We start from the raw sequence: 19,832 nt of genomic DNA on the forward strand, positions 1-19,832 counted from the left end.
AATGGGGTTTACCATTCTGGTGGGGGGGGGGTTTGGAACATATAAGCGGAGCTTCCACTTTTGGGTGGAACTCCACTTTAAGTGCAAAGGAAACGAATAATTGACTTAAAGGGGTAGATTTACCAAAACTGGAGAGTGCAAAATCTGGTGTGGCTCCATAATATAGAGACTAATCAGCTTCCAGGTTTTATTGTCAAAGCTTATTTGAACAAGCTGAAGTTTGAAGCTGATTGCCTACCATGCACAGCGTCACCCAATTTTGCACTCTCTAGTTTTAGTAAATCAACCCCAAAATGTATCTAAAGCTTATCATATGTTTGCTGACCCTATCCCATTGATTAATTTTCCTGTCTCAGTATGAGAAAATCTCTCCAAAGTGAAAGGAACTCCTTTCTTAGAAAGATGTCCCCATTAAAAGGTTTCCTCCCATTTTCTGGTACCGTGACAATGGTCACTAGGAAAAATAATGAGGGAGAATTTTCCTCTCTAATTTTCCTGGAGACAATTGTGACCAGAACAGGAAATGAGGGGAAATCTTCAGATGGCAAGAAAAACCGGAGAGTGTGGTTCTAACTCTCCACTACTCTATCCAAAAAAAAAAAAGTACATACTCTAGGCATAGTGTTTTTTGGAAACATGGCGTATTGAGGGAATTCCCATCCCTTTAATGTATTTCAATTTATTTTACATTTATTTTATTTCTTTACCTTTTTTTATTTATTTGGTATTTAAATGTGTGTATGTCTTCTAGGTATATGTAGTAATCCAGCTTTGCCTCTGTACAGCAGCTTCCTACAAAAAAGACCAGTCACTGCTGCTCTGTCTCTTTGTATAGGGTGACTGGTCTTGTTTCTGCCCCTCCTGTAGTTTTCTGCAGGCAGCCTGCAGCAGGTGGACCAAAACAATAAGGTGATACCACCCTTCTCCTGCGCTTAGAATTCAAGCTCCCCGACCACACTCCCCACGGGACTTACAGCTGGCGTCTTGGATGGCTAAGGTCTTGCAGCCCAAAAAGGACTGGGGTAGTCCAACGGTACTAAAGGCAAAAAGAAACAAAGAAAGGGCGCAACATATAAAATGGCTACTCACAAACACAGGTGTAAAAATGATCATAACAAGCTCAGTTGCTCCAGTGTCAGGAATAGTCCATATGAAAGTCCATAATCCAATGAGATGGCGGCTGACGCGTTTCGAGGCTCAGCCTCTTCCTCAGAGCCACTGTGTCATAACCTACTCATAAGTTTAAATAGTGATGCATTGCTCAAACGCCTCCCTCAGATCTCAGGAGCCCCTCCCTCTAGGGGTGTGGCAGAGGTACTACACCCCTTCCTCTTGTAGCACTGCCATTCAACCCCCAACAGGGTTGGTTCATGAAACCCATGTAATATGCACCACAGTTACATTATCAAAACAAAGTAAAACAATAGCACATACACTGCTGGATCCCTCCCACAGCCCTGGCTATGAGCAGATATCTGGGTTTGCAATGTAATTTGGTGCACACAATGCAAATTTATATCCTTTGTGGCTTTTGAGGTCTATATTTTAATAAAAATGTTGGTGCCTTGGTTCAGCTTTAAGATGGATCTAACCTGAGGAAGCGTAATAAAAGTGAACAGCAGTTAATCACACCATGCAAGATGGGGCAACTTAAAGCCTCAGTTCAGCATCAAATTTTTAATATTTCCAGTGGAAATGTTAAGGGTAGAATTTGTGGGATCATTTAGCTTATAAATAATGATCCTGTATGTCTGCGCAGGGAAATGTCTATTCCCACTGCACATTCTGATACAGCAATTAATATCAATAAATGCTGAAGAAAGCAAATCTTGCTCCAGTTTGCTCTACATCAGTGAGCATTGAGGAAATCATGTTTTTATGTTCGTATTTACTATTTAGATACTACGTGAAATAATTAAAGCAATATTTATTAAGTGCCTATCGATTTAAAGGGAAGCTCTCAGCCAAATTTTTTTTTTCCTTCTAAACAGTCAAAATTGTCATTGCTGACCTGTACAACATTTTCTGGATCCATGTACCTACAGTATGGGCCTTATTTATAATTGTTTTATCCTGAAAATTAGCCACTGCTTGAGAGGCGTGCGGTTCTTTCTTTCCATAATCCTTGCCCTAACCAAACATGAAACTCTTTAAACATTGACCTATAAGGTTTATAGTTGATTTTTATTTATTTTTAATTTTTTTGTAATAGACACCTATGAGGTTTATTTAAAGCGGTTGTATACCCTGAAAAAAAAAAACGCAAAACAATGGCATACTAGCACATTGTAAAATAACTTAGAACGAAGCTTCTGCAGCGGCACTGAGTCACCACTGAGGGGGCTGACATGTTCCCCCAGGTTTTTTTCTGGGTTTGTGGGCTCCAGCACTGTGAGTAGCCGGAGCCACGATGATGTCACACCCGCGCAGGAGCCCTCGGTTCCGGCAAGAAGCTCTGAAGTTCCAGAACAATATACTGGACCTTCAGAGCACATGCGGCGCTGACGTCAGCAGCTGCATGCAGGGTGAATATCTCTTAAACAGTTTAGGAGATATTCATGTTACTTACAAGTAAGCTCTATTATAGGCTTACCTGTAGGTAAAAATAACAAGGTGGGTATACAACCGCTTTAAAGAAAATAAATATAAGCTGCCATTACTGACTTTTTTCTGAGAATGCGGCTTGCTCTTCTGTTACAAGAACAAATGCATGCTTTTAAAATAGGAGATGACTTTGAATGCAGGAGCAAGGAATACGGTACATAAAACAGCATTTAAAGATACCCTAGACAAAAATGAGCACTTAAACATTGAGTTCACCTTTTGTAAAAAATAAAAGATAAATTATGCATTTATATTTTTTTTACATTGCAGTCTTTAAAGCATTCAGCTGATCGTTGGTGCAAACTGCCTGTGCATCTGATATGGGCAAGCAGTTACTGAAAGACTAGAAGAATCAATGGAATACGAGAGCGTTCGATGGTGTCCTCACAGTTCATTGAGAGCAACAAGCCGTCAGTTGCAATGGCTGCCGGTACTTGTAATCTGATTCATTCACAGAAAACCGCCACGGCCGCCCTGTTCCCAAATTGTGACAGCGGGTGCGGGGAGAAGATCCTCCACCCGCTGTCACAAAGTGGGGAGCGCTGGCGACAGGAGGTGGGTCACTAGGAGCATGTTACGTGTTACACCCTAAAAATGTAACATGTAACATGCTCCTAAAGGCGAACTTAGTCTTTAACTCATTTTTGGGAAGTCCCCAGGAAGACGTCTTTTATGACGAAATGCGTCCGGAAGGCGTGCTGACATCACCACGTGATACCCGGAAGTCGGGTGGCTGCGTCCTGTGGATTCTGCCGACATTGTTTGTTCTCGTTTTACATGTGAGTTTTTTACCTTACCTAATAAACCTTTTGCTACTTACTAAACCTTTTGCTACTTACTTCACCATTGTGACCTCTATCTCTTTATGTTTAATGCTGGAGAGTTTACGGTTTGGGCTGTTTGCATTGCTGGGCTGTTCCATGACCGCGGCTCACCACCTGGCTTGACTGGCAGGATTAGAGAGATGTCCATTGGAGCTGATTGGAGCCTTACCTTTTGAGTATATATTGAAGGGCTTCATTATATCTTCCTTCTGGTAAGCGCATAGCGTGATTCTGGCACTTGTCACCGTGGAGGAAGAGTCACATTATTGCGGTGGAGGATTTCTGTTTTCTGCACATTTGCACATACTATTTGGACTTTATCTTTACTTCTACGTATATTCATGATTTCTTTTGTTGATTTTGATTATTTATGAACACTGTGGTATTAATTTATGGACACTGAGGTATTGAAATTTGAACTTGATTGTTCACTTATTTATTCTTAACCCACATTTATGTATATGTTGCAATAACATTTTTTTCATTTCTACTTTTTATATTTTCATTTTTGGGAAGTGTTGAATTGGTAGACACCAACGAACTTGAGAGGAAATCTTTACAAACTGATGGAAATGCTCTCTTAAACAGTTGTCTGTCAAGGTTTTTATTTATCCAGGTCATAGTAGCACAAGTTATAGTTAGCCATATTCAACTGGACTTGTTCTGTTGCGTTGAATATGTTTTGTAGCATATCCAAGCAGCTTCTTTAGCTTTAAAAATTGTCAGGAACAGCCCCCAGCATATATACAGACAGCTCAGCCACTTTAGTCCGATCACCATGGAATGTTTCAAAGCAGAGGTTGATTGTCCAACAACAGAAATTTGTGAAACTTACCCAGTTGTAACTAGAAAAAGTGCCCTCGTTGAAATATTTCCTCTTTATTCCTGTTGTGGTGACAGCCCAACAGCCACGTGATGAACCAAATAACACAAATGTAAACTGAAGTGCCAGACCACTGTTAAAGATCCAGATTTGACTTTATTCCAGAAAAAGTCAGGGGGACAGTCCAAAGTGTAGTCATCACATTTTGAGAATCCAGAGATGGCCCCTCCATTAGGGCTTAAGATTGAAAACAAAATGAATGGACTAGAAGAGAACTGGACCCTGGTATGGTATTTCTTCCAATGTAATTACAAGCACAGGCCTTGTCAGCAGCTGGGTTGGCAAAGGTCCAATTTACTTCTAGTCCATTCGCATTATTTTCTATCCAAAGCCTTGATGAAGGGGGAGTCTTTGGACCCTCAAAACACATTGGATACTCTTTGGATTATCCCCCTCATTGTTCTAGAATAAAGTTGTGTTTGGACCTTTTAGCAGTGGTGTGGCGTTTCAATTCACATTTTTGTTACATTACGCCTTAATCCAAAGAGATCATAAAGATCCTCTGGGTTGTAGAAGCCACCTGCCCAGAAACAAGATTACTCGCATTAACATAAATAATTTAAGACAGCAAAACAAATAGGATAACCTTACAGGTTCAGAACTATTTTTCCATTTCCTCAATTACATGATGAGCCCTGGTAAGTTTATGAAAGTAGGGGGTACAACAACTTTTTTTCATCAGTTCAATTTGTAGTCTCCCATACCTTGCAGGGCAAACTTGACTTGGATCTCAGTATTTTCTGGAGACCTGACTAGGAATAAAGACTGTTTTACTAGCAGCACAACACAAGCCTAGAAGAATATTTACGTCATTGTACTGAAAAATTATCAGTCATGGTTCTCAGTATGATGAGGAAGCAGTAGTGATGACAATGTTGATTTGCAGCAGTATAGAGAACACAGAAAAGACTAGATCAATACAGCATAGTGCATACAGTAACCACTTGGCGACCAGCGATGTACCAGTATGTCGCTGGACTTCAAGTGGTTATACCAGGATGATACCTACACCTATCCTGGTATTATTATTTTTTTTTAGTTGACAGTCAACTGTCTTTTAGATCATGCAAAACAAGGGTTGCCACCTCAACCCCTTTCATCCAGGACACATATTAATTACACAGGTCCTGAGGCTAATAAAATGTACCTAAGGCACTAAGTGAGTTTAATTACCACCTTAAGCAGCCACAGAACCTGTGTAATTAATATGTGTCCTGGTTTAAAGGGATGAGGTGGCAACCCTACGCAGAACCCCTTTTTCAGGCATGCTGTGATCATTCCTACATAGATCACCTTTGCATATTGCTGCTTCTTCACTATTCCAACTTCTTTGTTATGTCCAGGTGGTGCTTTTAATAGCTGGTAAATAGCTGTCATGCCCCGTACACACACGTCGATAGTTGGCCGTGAATTTTCGGCCAACGTCCGATCGGCCGATTTTCGGCTTGTTAGTATGATGCTTCCGACAACCAACTCCGACTTTTCGGCCGAAAAAAATCTGGTGTGCAGGCTATAAAATTTTTGTTGCCCGTCACCACAACGGCCGATTTTCCGTCAGTCAGTACAGATTTCGGCAGACAAAAATCTGATGAGCAAGACTGGGCATGCTCAGAGATGAAAAAACACATGGAAAGTAAACCATCACATGACATCACTTCTGAAGTAGATTTTTGTTGGCCGAGAAAATTTGTGTGCAGTCTAGAGCACATTTCAACCAACACAACAACACTGGACAAAAGTCGGCCGATCATCGTTGCGTGTGTACAAGGCATTAACCTTGAATCAGGGCTGTGGCACTGTTGTGAGAGCTGAACAGGTCTTTATAAGGGACAGCTGACGCTCTAATAGAGCATTTTGAATCATGGTGGATGAGGTGCCAGAATCAGGAAATTAGGTTAATCAACAATTACCAGTGCTGTCATATGACATCTATAGACCATGGACCATAGACCATGAGTCCATAGACTTTTTAAAAGCTACTAGTGGCAGTTAAAGCAGAACCAAAGTTTGTTTTACTACCTCCCCTCCCGTTATGCTTCCTCACTGGCACCAACATCTTAACCCAGTATCTTCCTCTGGGTTTGGCATCTCTGACTATCTCCATTGGCCAACCCAAGATGATGTAACTCCAGCGCATGCACATGACAGCTAATTCATCCCAGAACAAAGGCATGCTAAGAATGTAAATTCTGAAGAAGTTTGTGAGCAGGCAGGCAAGAAGATTATATTGCAGTAGAGACATAAGGGTAGATTTACTTAATGCAAATAGACTGTGCACTTTGTAAGTGCAGGTGCTCCATAGCTTAATAAATGAGGGGAAGCTCTGCTGACTTCTATCATCCAATCAAGTGCAAGCAAGAATGCTGTTTTTTTTTCCCTTGCATGCGATTGGGTTTTCTTTTCAAACTGAAGCTTCACCTCATTTATTAAGGTCTGGAGCTACTGCACTTGCACAGTCAATTTTTCTTTAGTAAATTAACCTAATTTTAATGTGTCAATATATTGTATATAGCAGCAGAAAAACGCTGAGGAAACTCAAACTTGTGCATTTGACCGTCAAAGGCAATGGGATACCATAAAATGCATTTGTTCTTAGCAATGGTTGTAGTTTTCCTAGTATGATTGTGGTGTTGTATGATGCTGCCGTTTTAGGTAAAAATGGCACTTTATCCTGAATAAGATTAATATCATCCACTTTTCTAAAATGAAATCCTATATATTAATATAAGGACATAATAAAACACTAGAATGTGAAGATTTATGGGCCAGTGGACTAAAACCAGTGTAGAACCATTGCAAACGTGTGATACATTTCTGAGAGTGTCGGAAGGAAATAAGGTATTGTGTTTTCACTGGGGAAGGATAAAACATATGACTGTTGTTGCAGTCCGATTCCATGTTATGTAACCAGTAGTATGGGAAAGGAAGTAATCATTGGTTTAGAACAAGAGGGTGTCGCAGAGGCAAAACAGACACTGAAAACAGTTTCCAATCAAATTACAACACTCATAACGCTTAACAGATGGAGATCAATGTCTGCTCTTCGGACTGGAAACAGGAGTTCTGGATCTGGCTACTGTGAACGCTAAGGGACCTGTTTTTGAAAGGTTGAAATTGATATTTTTCTATATAATCTGTTACTTTTAATGGAGGAAAGAAGGAGAGGGAATTCCATAAACGGCCTTGTTTTCGTGTTTGTCCACTGTGTTTCACCAATTGTTTGTGCTATTTGATTTTGATCTCAATTCTTTTTTATTTAATCTCTTCGACATCATTACCTCCAATGTCAAACTTTTATAAACTAGAGAAAAGTCAAAATTTAGCTGCCACAATAGGGGAAACTATTATTTAAACGAGCCCCCTAAGTGGGAGCCTATTTATTGAGAAAGGGACAAATCTTTTTTGCCTAAGGCATGAATAATGACATAGCTTTATACAAATGCAAAGACACCCATAAACAATTGGAGAAGCTGTCCCTCTTTTGAGACCAAGTTCTTCTGTCCCTCAGCAGCCTCAGTTGTCCCTCTTTTTGGTCTGATGTGTACATCTCTATACAAAATATACTATATTACAACCAAAAGTGCTATGCTGCACTGAACTATTTATTTAGCCTACATATTAACCTCCCTGGTGGTATGATTGTTTCCAATTTTAGGGGACAGTCAGGGCTAGTACATTCCACAATGGATAGCCTCTGAACTCTCCTGGGTCGCACTTACCTTTTAGAAGAAATACTTACCTTAAAAAAGTATTGTCCAGCGCTTCCATCTCAGGTGTGGGCAGCTTGAAGCCAGCGCAATCCTCTTCTGCATCCTCTTCCGTCTTCTTCGGTCCCACGATGCACTGCACCGGCCCCGCCGTCACTTCCGGTGCCACAGCGTCATCCCTGCACAGCTTCTGGGCATGCCCAGAAGCTGTTTAGCAAGGTATGACGGCGCCTGCACCGGAACTGACGTCTGGGCCGGTGCAGGCGCATTGATTCCTGGGAGCGATGACGTTCAGCTCCCAGGAATCATTGCAAGCCAGGAAGTGACGAATCGCCGTGGCCGCCGAGGGGAGGAAGAGGAAGTAAGGTAAGTATATTTTCTTCTAAACCAGGTAGGTAAAAAAAAGAAAAAAATTGCGATTATCCATTTGTTTTTCAGGTGACCCGGAGCGAGAAGATGGAGGTAAGTATAAATTTTGGGTGGTTTAAGGATGAGCAGCCCAAACCAACTATTTACACATGATTTTTTTTCACTGTGTGTTCTTCTGTATAACATCTCGGTATGATAAAGTTTGAAACACAAAATCATAAATTATAATATAATAAATAACTATAAAAAAGTTAAAGTGTATATATATATATATATATATATATATATATATATATATATATAGTAGAGTAAAACTGCAGGAAAGGGCACTGGGGGGCAAACTAATGTCAATTTATTTTATTTTGAAATGTAATCCAATAGGATTACAATATATCAGTGTGTTTGTGTGTTATACTATTTGAATGTGCCGCCGGTTCCACCCCCTGTGAGTGTCACGTCGCAGGAGACGGAAGCTGGGGCTCACAGCATCGGGCGGAAGATCCGGCCACCGTATGCTGCAGGGACACATCGCGGGATCCCGGGGACAAGGTAAGTACCCTCTACAAGGATCTAGCGATGCTCCCTGGCGGTACCCCGAGTGTGGCTCGGGGTAACCGGTTACCGCTATTGCCACTAAAATCTCACCCCGAGCCACACTTGGGAATACCACTAAGGAAGTTAACTACATTTTGTTTTTTTGAAAAGCCAATATAAACGAAAATTATAGGTCATAAAATGAACTTCTATGGTTTGGCCAATCATTTTCTGCCTATGAGACCTTTGTACTCCATGTAACCGGGGCCGTAGCTGGAAGGTATGGTAAACCATGTGATCTGGGCACACCCTAGTCAACTAATTACAAAGGAAAAATAGTGTGCAGAGTTTGGATTTATTTGCCAGTGACCAATCTTTTCCCCAAGACAAAACTAATTTTAGGTATCACGGGCAAAATATCATTAATAAAAAAAACACAGGACAGCATTACATTCCTTGCCAAGTAACCGTCATTTTCGAAAGGAGGGTTTAGCAATGGCAGCCACCATTTTTCTGCCTTCGCTGATTTTCTTTACAGAAACAGAAAGGGTAATACACTCTAACTCAACAGACATGTTAGTGAACATCATATGTTCTGAAACAATTTATTTCTGAGGTCTCCGGTGTCCTAGAAAGACAAGGGATTCATTAATTTAAAGAGGACAGTCTCCTATTTTTAGTTATGGGAAATTTTTAGTTTAAAAAAAAAAAAAAATAATGTTAAACTTTAGGCACAACTAAGCCTTTTCTTTGATTTCTTGTGGACCTATGATCTTCTCTTCCTATATTCCAGAAACATTTACAGAACATAATTTGTACAAATTTAAGCCTATTATTTCTTGAAAAATGGTATATATGTGTCTCCTGTGATACAAATGCCTCTGAATTTATAAAGTGGAGCCCATTAAATCTATAGTTCGGTTGCCTTCCCTCCTTTTCTTCTGCATGTTAAATACACATATCGGTATTAAAACCTTTACAATTTGTGTATACTAAATTCTTAATTTATGCATTAACAAATAAAGTGGAAAAATGCAAGTGATACTAATACCACATCCAAGCACATACCGTGTTTCCCCAAAAATAAGATCTACACTGAAAAAAAGACCTACTGTTATTTTTGGGGAGGGCTGTAATATAAGCCCTACCCCAAATATAAGCCCTAGTTTATTGTTTGTAAAATCCTAGCATCCACTCTATTACTGTTTTCTAGAATGTCCAGTGTATTTCTGTAATCTAATAGTGTGAAATATCTTCGGTACATCGCCGCTCAGCTGATCTCCCGCTCTGCTGTCCTTCTCTTCTCAACACTGCCCCTCCCCTCAGTGCTCAGAGCGGGTCACGGAGGCACACATTCCTGTATCTTGGCTCTCTCCTCCCTCTGCTGGCCACTGTCGGTATCACACACATTAATATATCTCGGCTCTCTCCTCCCTCTGCTTTCCGCTGTCGGTATCACACACATTAATGTATCTCGGCTCTCTTTTTCCTCTGCTGGCTGCTGTCGGTATCGCACACATTAATGTATCTCGGCTCTCTCCTCCCTTTGCTGGTGCTTCCATGGCCCCCCAGCCGTCAGCGGGGAAGAAGAGAAGGAGAGCAGTGTGGGAGATTAGCTGAGCGCCGAGAGGCGCTGCATCAAAGGTATTTCACACAATTAGATTACAAAAACACACTGGACATTATATAACACAGTAATAGAGTGGATGCTAAGATTTTACAAACACTTTTACTAGGTTCACACAGGGAATTCCTGATAGGTAGGGAGAGAGAGAAGACAGCACATTACACATAAGACCTACCCCAAAAATACGCCCTACTGTATCTTTTGGTGCTAAAATTAATATAAGACCCGGGCTTATTTTTCAGGGAAACAAGGTATTATAAGAAAATGGCACTGAAATATGTAGGCTGCTGTTGTTGACCTCCTGCAATTGCTGGCAGTGGTTACCTGGCTGTGCCTGGCTTAAACAAGCTTTGAATCGCTGATATTCAACAAGCAAGCAGCTATCGAAGTAAGCAGCAATTTAGAAAAAAATTGTTTGCATAACAGGGAAGTAGTAAGTTCGGCAGAGGGACAGACCCCATACTTCCTCCATAAAGTATTTGTTAGGTATAGTATGCTGTATTTACAGTGAGCACAAGTTTAGAGTTAATTTAGTATTGTTTAGCTTAAAGTTATTGTAAAGTCTCATTTTTTTTTCTATTAAAATACAAATATGTTAGACTTACCTCCTCTGTGCAATGATTTTGCGCAGGGTAGTCCAGATCCTCCTGTTCTCGGGTCCCTGGCTGGAGCTTCTGGCCCCTCCCTCCTATCGAGTGCCCCCACAGCAAGCATCTTGCTATTGGGATACCTGAGCCAAGATGCAGCTCCGTGTATCCATTCAGACACCGAGCTGCCATTCAGCCCCGCTCCCTCTCTCTCCTTTCTGGTTTACTTAGTTTGATTGATTGTCTCAGCCAATAAGGAGAGAGAGAACCGGATGGCTGAAGCACTCATGCACTTCGCTGGATAGAGAGGGGGCTCAGGTAAGTATTAGGGGGGCTGAGGGGGGCTGCTGCACACAGAAGGCTTTTTATCTTAATGCAAAGAATGCATTATAATAAAAAACCTTCTGACTTTACAACTCCTTTAAGGAATTAGGAGGAGTCAAGGGGAAATCTAATCTGAATCTCTTGAATGTAAAGATACTTGAACCTTCATTTACACTAGTGTTTCCCTCTGAAAATCAATCCATTGAGGGTCACATTTCAGAGGACATTAAGATAAAAAACCTTCCTGACTTTACAACCACTTTAACCTCCTTAGCGGTATTCCCGAGTGTGGCTCGGGGTGAAATTTCAGTGCCATAAGCGGTAACCCCAAGCCACACTCGGGGTACCGCCAGGGAGCATTGCTGGATCCTGGTAGAGGTTACTTACCTTGTCCCCGGGATCCCGCGATGTGTCCCTGCAGCATACGGCGGCCGGATCTTCCGCCGAAGCTGTGAGCCCCGGCTTCCGTCTCCTGTGATGTGACGCTCGCAGGGGGGTGGAACTGGCGGCAAATTCAAATTGTAAAACACACAAACACACTGATATATTGTAATCTTATTGGATTACATTACAAAATAAAATAAATTGACATTAGTTTGCCCCCCAGTGCCCTTTCCTGCAGTTTACCTGTACGACGCAAGCATAGCGACATGCATTGTGGTCTCTGCTAAACCCGGAAGTAGCGAGTAAGAGCATTGGAGAGCAGGCTGGGACGCACGCCAACCGCCGCACGCTAGAAGGGGGGAAGGAGACTCAAGAGAGGGTACTGCAGATCCTCGTAGAGCTTTTTTCTTCCTGATACCCGCAGCAACCAATGCGAATTGCCCAGTGCCAGGAGGTCACAACTAAATGTAAGGAGCCAATTATTGTAATTTATTTGCACCTATATTAAATCAACAGTATTACACTATTTTGGCTGTTTTTATGTGTCTTTCTATATATGGGCTCTACCCTCACCCGTATGAGCAATACACAAGGAAAATAGGAGAAAGGAGCAGTATATTCTGTTTAAAGAAAGAGGAGTTGGTAAGGTCTGATCCACCTATATAAAGGGATCGCAGGCGTTGGGGGTCTTTGCGACCTGCTTCAATCTGGTAAGAAGCAAAGAGTGTCACACCCCATCACCGGAGCACTAAAGATCCAAGCAATTACTATATTCAGAATTTTTCCCTGCATGAATTGACTTGGACTATGAACTACCCATAAGCACCTTAAAAAAATCACTTAATGCACTGAAATAGTAGTCACTATATTTTTATTGTTTAAATATCTATTTTTGGTACAAAAAATGTATGTGATATAATATATCTGTGGCTGCACGTTATATATTAATTATTTATATATATTGTATATGTATGCACCACTGACATTTGTACCTGGTTATGTGAATTTTTAGTAAGTTTTTTAAACACACTTGCAAATTATTTATATTTACACCCAAGACTACCAGCGCCTTTTTACCATTTATCTATTTATCTATTGTTATCTAACAATTAAAAGGGCAGCAGGTTTTTAACATCTTAGAAAAAGGGGACAGGCGCCTTCGCATTTTCTCTATTTGTAATATAAAAATAGAGCTTAACACCTAAAATGTATTAGAATCACAGCCCAAGGTTAAAATTCAGCGTGCATTAATTTATTTGTCTATTACAATTTTGTAGTTAACATATCAATGTTTAAGTTCAGTTTGAGATTTGATTTCTCAATTTGCTAAGGTAAACTATCAAAGAGAAATACGTCAACACCAAATAGACTTTCAGAGTCATCTCATCATTTAATCAGCTCAGTGTAAATAGACAATCGTTTAATAGAATGTTTGTTTCTTGTGTATACTGGATCAATGCTAAGGAAGCCGCTCAAGACTGTCAAAATAAACAGCAATTAGTCATCAAAATGAAAACTGCCAGATTGTAAAACACAGAAGATAGGAAAGTTCACTTTTATCTTTTTTTTTTTTTTTAAGAAAATTTTGGAGACAGTGGTAAAGATAATTCGCAATTGTAAACACTGATACAGTTTTGGATTGTGCTCAAACAACTTTGATGATGTTACTGACCTGATAATGGATCCATTAGCTCCAGGATAAGAGTTTCAGGATTGTGTTTCTGGGTTTAGATTTTACTAGAAGTTCAACATTTTCAAAATATCCACTCTACTTGTTAAGCAGTTCAGAAACATACAATAAAAACCGAGATAAAAATATACAATATATTGTCAAAAGTATTGGGACACCTGCCTTTACATGCACATGAACTTCATGGGCATCCCAGTCTTAGTCCGTAGAGTTCAATATTGAGTTGCAAAGGTATTCTATCGGGTTGAAGTCAGAAGTCTGCGAAAAGTTTCTCCGCCCCAAACTCGCTCATCCTTGTCTTTATGGACCTTGCTTTGTGCACTGGTGTGCAGTCTTGTTGGAACCGGAAGGGGCCATCACCAAACTGTTCCCACAAAGTTGGGAGCATGGGATTGTCCAAAATGTCTTAGTATGCTGATGCCTCAAAGAGGAAGTAAACTTTCACCAGACATTTACCTATAGATAAGCCTATAATAGGGCATACCTATAGGTAGTGTAAATATCTCCTAAATGTGTACTGTTTAGGAGATATTTACATTACATGCAGTCAGTGACATCACTGGCGCATGCACTCTGAAGCAACGGCCAGGGGTGCCAATACTTCCAAGCTCCTTGCCGTGAATGATGGCTCCTGCGTGCATGCTCGGAGTGACGTCATCGTGGCTCTGGCCAATCACAGCGCCAGAGCCCGTGAACCCGGATGAAACTCCAGGGAAAATGTAAGCCGTGTCATTGGTGTGCGGGCGCCGCTAGAACAACTGTGTTCTAAGGTAAGTATTATTTTCTTTTTTTTTTTTGCAGAGTTCACAACCTCTTTAAGAGTTCCCTTAACTAGAACTAAGGGGCCAAGCTCAACCCCTAAATAAAAAAAAACCCACACCATAATCCCCCCTCCACCGAATGATTTGGACCAGTGCACAAAGCAGGGTCCATAAAAAAATGGGTGAGCCAGTTTGGGGTGGGGTGGAGCAGGGCCGTCTTTTACAATGGGCATGCCCGGCGGCTGCCTGGGGCCCCCACTTGCCAAGGGGCCCCACATGGATGGTGGCAATTACTGTCCCTGGTGGTCTATGGCTCCCCCGTTGTCCGCCGGCCTGGCCCCCCCCTTGCTGTCCGCCGGCGGTAGCCGTGGCTCGAGTCTGCACTGCACAGACACTGGTTGCTAAGGCCAGCCCGATTGGCATCTAGCAACCAGTGACGTTAGCAGAGCAGACCCATGATGCACAGCGGAGGAGGATCCTCCTCCTCGTCGGCTCGTCCTCCTCTCCTCTCCGTCTCTGTGCCTAGAAGACTGGCTCCGCCTCCGCCTCCACCCACCTCCTCCCATGTGCAGCCGTTGTGAAAGGTAAGGCAGCCAGCCCAGCTGCCAGGCTGCTTGATATGATATTCATTCTTTTTTTAACTCTCTCCAATCTCCATGGCATGGTCGACACAAGAGACAACTACCTGTCCTGGAGGATATACCTTACTATATATTGGTCCCTGTAATATGTATATAGTAAGGTATATATCCTCCAGGTAATAGTTGTACTCTCTTGTAGTATAGTGTTCCCTGTAATGTGTATATAGTCTATATACATATTACAGGGAACACTATATACTACAAGAGAGTACAACTACTACCTGGAGGATATATACCTTACAATATACATATTACAGGGACCAATATATACTACAAGAGACAACTACCTGGAGGATATACCTTACTATATACATATTACAGGGAACACTATATACTACAAGAGTCTCTTGTAGTATATAGTGTTCCCTGTAATATGTATATAGTAAGGTATATACTCCAGGTAGTTGTACTCTCTTGTAGTATATATTGGTCCCTGTAATATGTATATAGTAAAGTATATACTCCAGGTAGTAGTTGTACTCTCTTGTAGTATATAGTGTTCCCTATAATGTGTATTCTTGTGGGTGATTGTGTAGGCAGGGGGCCCCAGGGCACTGCATTGCCCAGGGGCCTATAAGGCTCTTAAGATGGCACTGGGGTGGAGGAACTTGACTGGCCTGACCTAAACCCGAAAAAACATCCTTTAGGATGAATACCTCAAATACATCAAAGGTCCACCAGGTAGTGGAAAGAAACCAGGTAGTTATCTTAAATCTAAGCATACAAGTACAGTATATAAACAGTGGAATATGTGAGACAAAACTGAACTAAAATACAATATAGTGAGATCCCAACTCTACGTCGAAGGAGTGCATCTCAATGACAAAAGGCAGGCATAGAAAATGGTTATCACAGGTGTAATAATTGTTTGCACAATCCAACGCATTTTAAGGCAATTACAGTGTTCCTTTAATCAAAACCTTTATTCCTGGGATGAAATGTTTTTGCAATGTTTTTTTTGGTTAAGAGCATCAAATAGACTCAATGCATTTTGGAATAAAAACAAGACCTCCTTCTTAAAGACTTGAGCAATGGATGCTATTAGAATAACAATGTAATGCACTGGAGGTCTTATGTTAAAGCTTTATAAAGAATAGCATCTCCTAACAGCAGTCAGAACCCATTCTCCTTTTTTTTGACCCAGCACTATCACACACACTTCAGATATACCCCACAGGTACAGCAATTACCTGCTCTCTACAAAGTTTTTCCCTTCAAGTGGAACTCCTGGCAAAATGGTTGATTGGGTAAATTCTGTCAGGTTTTTATTACTCTGTCCCCATTTAGGATATTGCTCCTTATGTTGTATCCTGATTACACCGATACAGGAAATGAAAAGAAATCTTACACATACAGGGGTTGATTTACTAAAACTGGAGAGTGCAAAAGCTGATGCAAAGCTGCACAGAAACCAATCAGCTTCCAGATTATTTTTTTTTTATCAAAGCTTAATTGAAGATGCCGATTGGCTACCATGCACAGCTGCACCAGATTTTGCACTCCCCAGTTTTAGTAAATCAACCCCACAGTGCTTCATCCCTCACGTGGTTCCAACATTTTCCCTTGTTATCCAAAAAAAAAAAAAGTTGTTCTTAGGCTTGAGTCCACATGACCTTTTGGCCAAATTGGCCTAAACACAGTAGTGCATCAAATATATACTCTATTACTCTATACTCTGTTTAAGGACAGAAAGCAAGAATTCAGCTCAGGATTATGTGTCATTTCCTGTACAAGAGCTTTGCAAGAGCTTTGATATCCAATACTAGGTAGTTTTGCCCTTCTTCTGGTGACCATTACCACTAAGACAGAAAGTCCAAAGTTGTTATCCGAACAAGTGGTAGTAGACCTACATCTTTTATTAGGGACACCTGTTCCAGTAACAATTGTCTAAGGGGAAAATTACCCTAACTTTGTGGATAGGAAGTGAAGGGAAATCTCTCAAATAGGACACAGACAGCAAAAAAAAGCATTAACACAGGTTTTAACATCGGACTTATGCCCCGTACACACGTGCAGATTATCTGCAGACTTTTGTCTGCAGACTTACCTTTTCTATGTAGTGCAAGGGCCTGCTGGATTGCATACAAATTGAAAGTGTTTAGGTTTGACCTCATATTATATGGTTTTGGTAAGTCTACAGACAAAAGTCTTCAGATAATCTGCACGTGTGTACGGGGCATAACATTCAATGTAAGACTATTCTTTTTCTTCAAGATTTAGTACTTCTCTTTACTTGCTCATCAACAGTCACCAGTAGGGCAAAACCCATATTTGTAAATTTGGAATGGCATGCAATGAAATCCATGGGCACCTTCCAGCAGGGATGCTTGGCGGACACTGGCTAATTCTTTGACTCTGAACTTCAGGCGAGTCTACACCTATCAGTAGTGACACAACCACCTCCAGTTTGTTTCCATAACACATTATAACGATATTTGTCTTTTCAGTACAGAATAACTCTTCCTGACCCTGGGGCTTGTACTTAGTTACCCAGACCAACCTGTCCCTCAATTAGGTCTATAAAACTCAGTGCGTGTTAGCTACATTGAGTAAACATTTTTCCTGATGGGAAAATCAAAACCTCTTTGCTATTTTGGTATGGTAAAGTTGATTCCTGTTGAGTAGCAAATCATGATTTCCAAATTATTTAGGCAACATAGTATTTTTCATTCTCTACTGCTGACATGTAAGAACATTTTTCTGATAATTCTATCAAACTCAATCCTGAAGATATGTGTAAGAAGACAGTGACGCTGCTGATCTGCACATGTGCCATCATTTCAGACAAAAATATCTGATCAATGTAACAAGGTTTGTGAAGAAGTGTCCGAAAGAATATGGTGTGTAAGAAAGATCCTGAGACTTGACAAGGATCACTCGGAATAATGTGCATTAACAATAACAAGCAGTTAAACTATCCACAACTGAATCAAGATATCACTACTGATTTTTTTAATACCCATCACTGGCATCTTGGACAAAAGCACATAATGATACTAATTGAAAAATTAAAAGTTTTGTCCTTTCAAAAGAACCCTTTTGTAGACAAAGTTGAGCATAGTTTGTTACTGATTTTGAAAATAATACAAACACCAACATTCTTAAGAACTTGTCCACCGAAAATAAATATTTCTTGTTGTAGGAGGCATCTGCTTGGTTGAGTCATCTATTGGCTTTTTACATCTCCAGGAAAGATACGCTTTCTTCTTATTATTTTTTGGCCCAGTTTTTGCCAACCTTGACTTTTTGGGTGTTCCTCCATACCTTGGTCTAACCCGCTCCTGTTCAATTCTCTGTAATACAAAATAAATAAAATATCCTGCTGGGAAAATAGGACCTTAGCAGGTGAGAAAAATCATTTGCATAGAAGTATCCAAATAATCATTAACCACTTGCCGACCACCGCAAGTACATATACTGCGGCGGTCAGCCCCTCACAGGCAGAGTGACGTATCGGTAATCTTAAAAAATTTAGATTTTTACATTTTTTGGGGGGGGGAATTTCATATAAAAAAATGTGAAAAATATTGTTATTTTTGCAAAAAATTGACGCTCTTTTTTTGTTTATAGTGCATGATCAAAAGGTGATCAAATACCACTAAAAGAAAGCTCTGTTTGTGGGAAAAAAAGGACGTCAAATTCGTTTAGGTACAGCGTCGCACGACCGCGCAATTGTCCGTTAAAGTCATGCAGTGCCGAATCGCAAAATACCCCCTGGTCTTTCAGCAGCCAAATCCTCCGGGGCTTAAGTGGTTAATAGTGGAAGAAAAAAGTTGTCTTCTTTATAAACTACTTGTGAGAAGGAAGAACCGCCCCCCCCCCCCCAAACTGTAGGGGAGATCTTACAACTGGTGCCCACCCAAAATCACGATATCAGTGGACCCTCAGACATAAACCTTTTAAATATCTGTACTTACATCTGTAACACTAAACCTGGATTTGGTTTCAGACACAGCTGTTCACAAAGTCGTTTAAATAATAAAGAATTCCTTTTTTACAGTGATCCTAAATTTAATTCAATTCATATTAGTTTGTATTAGATATGGAAACATCAAGGAAATGGTTGAAAATAAGTGAATTATCAGACAATATCAATTTTCATATACTGTAAACTGGTGTAATTGTACCCTTAACTTTCTGCTCGTAAAGTTTAAAGGGAAATCATAATCAAGATACATTTTTAATGTCATGTTAAATTTTATATAACTGATCATTGCAAGTTATTTTATTAGTGAAATCAATTTTTGTAGCTTGTTTGGATTCTGCTGTTTTTTAATGATGCGCTGTCACTTAAATGCAAGTTGTACTTTGTAGGGTGTTTACACTGCTCTATACAGAAGCTCACAAAATAAATATCTAGCTGGGCTTATTTTAAATAAAAAGATACAGTAAGTCCTGAAAATTCATGTTTCCCCGATTTGACTGCTTAAGCCTAGGTTCACACTATGGGTTTGATTAAAAAAAGGCAAATGGACTGTGCACTTTTGCAGTTGCTCCATAGCTTAGCAAATGAGAAAAAGCTTTGCTGACTTCTATCATCCAATCACGTGTAATCAAAAATTTTGTTTTTTTACCTCACATAGACTGGCCAAAATATATAGCACATCTTCGCCACTTTGTTGGCATGGCTGCGACTCCACTGGAATTCTATTTCACATACTGTGGATGTGTAATAGTATTCGCAGCTATTGGAGGGAAGTATTTAGCACAATTTCAGAAATAACTGGCGTACTTACCCCACCAGATCCAGCACTAGCCCTACTCAACATAGGTATTAGACAAATTTCCTGCTACCTACCACGGCATAGTAACTAATATTCTTATTTCGGTGAAACTTACCATCACAAGGCGTTGGAAACAAAATATATCCCCTAATCATTTGGAAGTCCTTATCGCC

This window comes from Pelophylax lessonae (assembly GCF_965119305.1).
Source record: "Pelophylax lessonae genome assembly, chromosome: 6".
Classification (NCBI taxonomy): domain Eukaryota; kingdom Metazoa; phylum Chordata; class Amphibia; order Anura; family Ranidae; genus Pelophylax; species Pelophylax lessonae.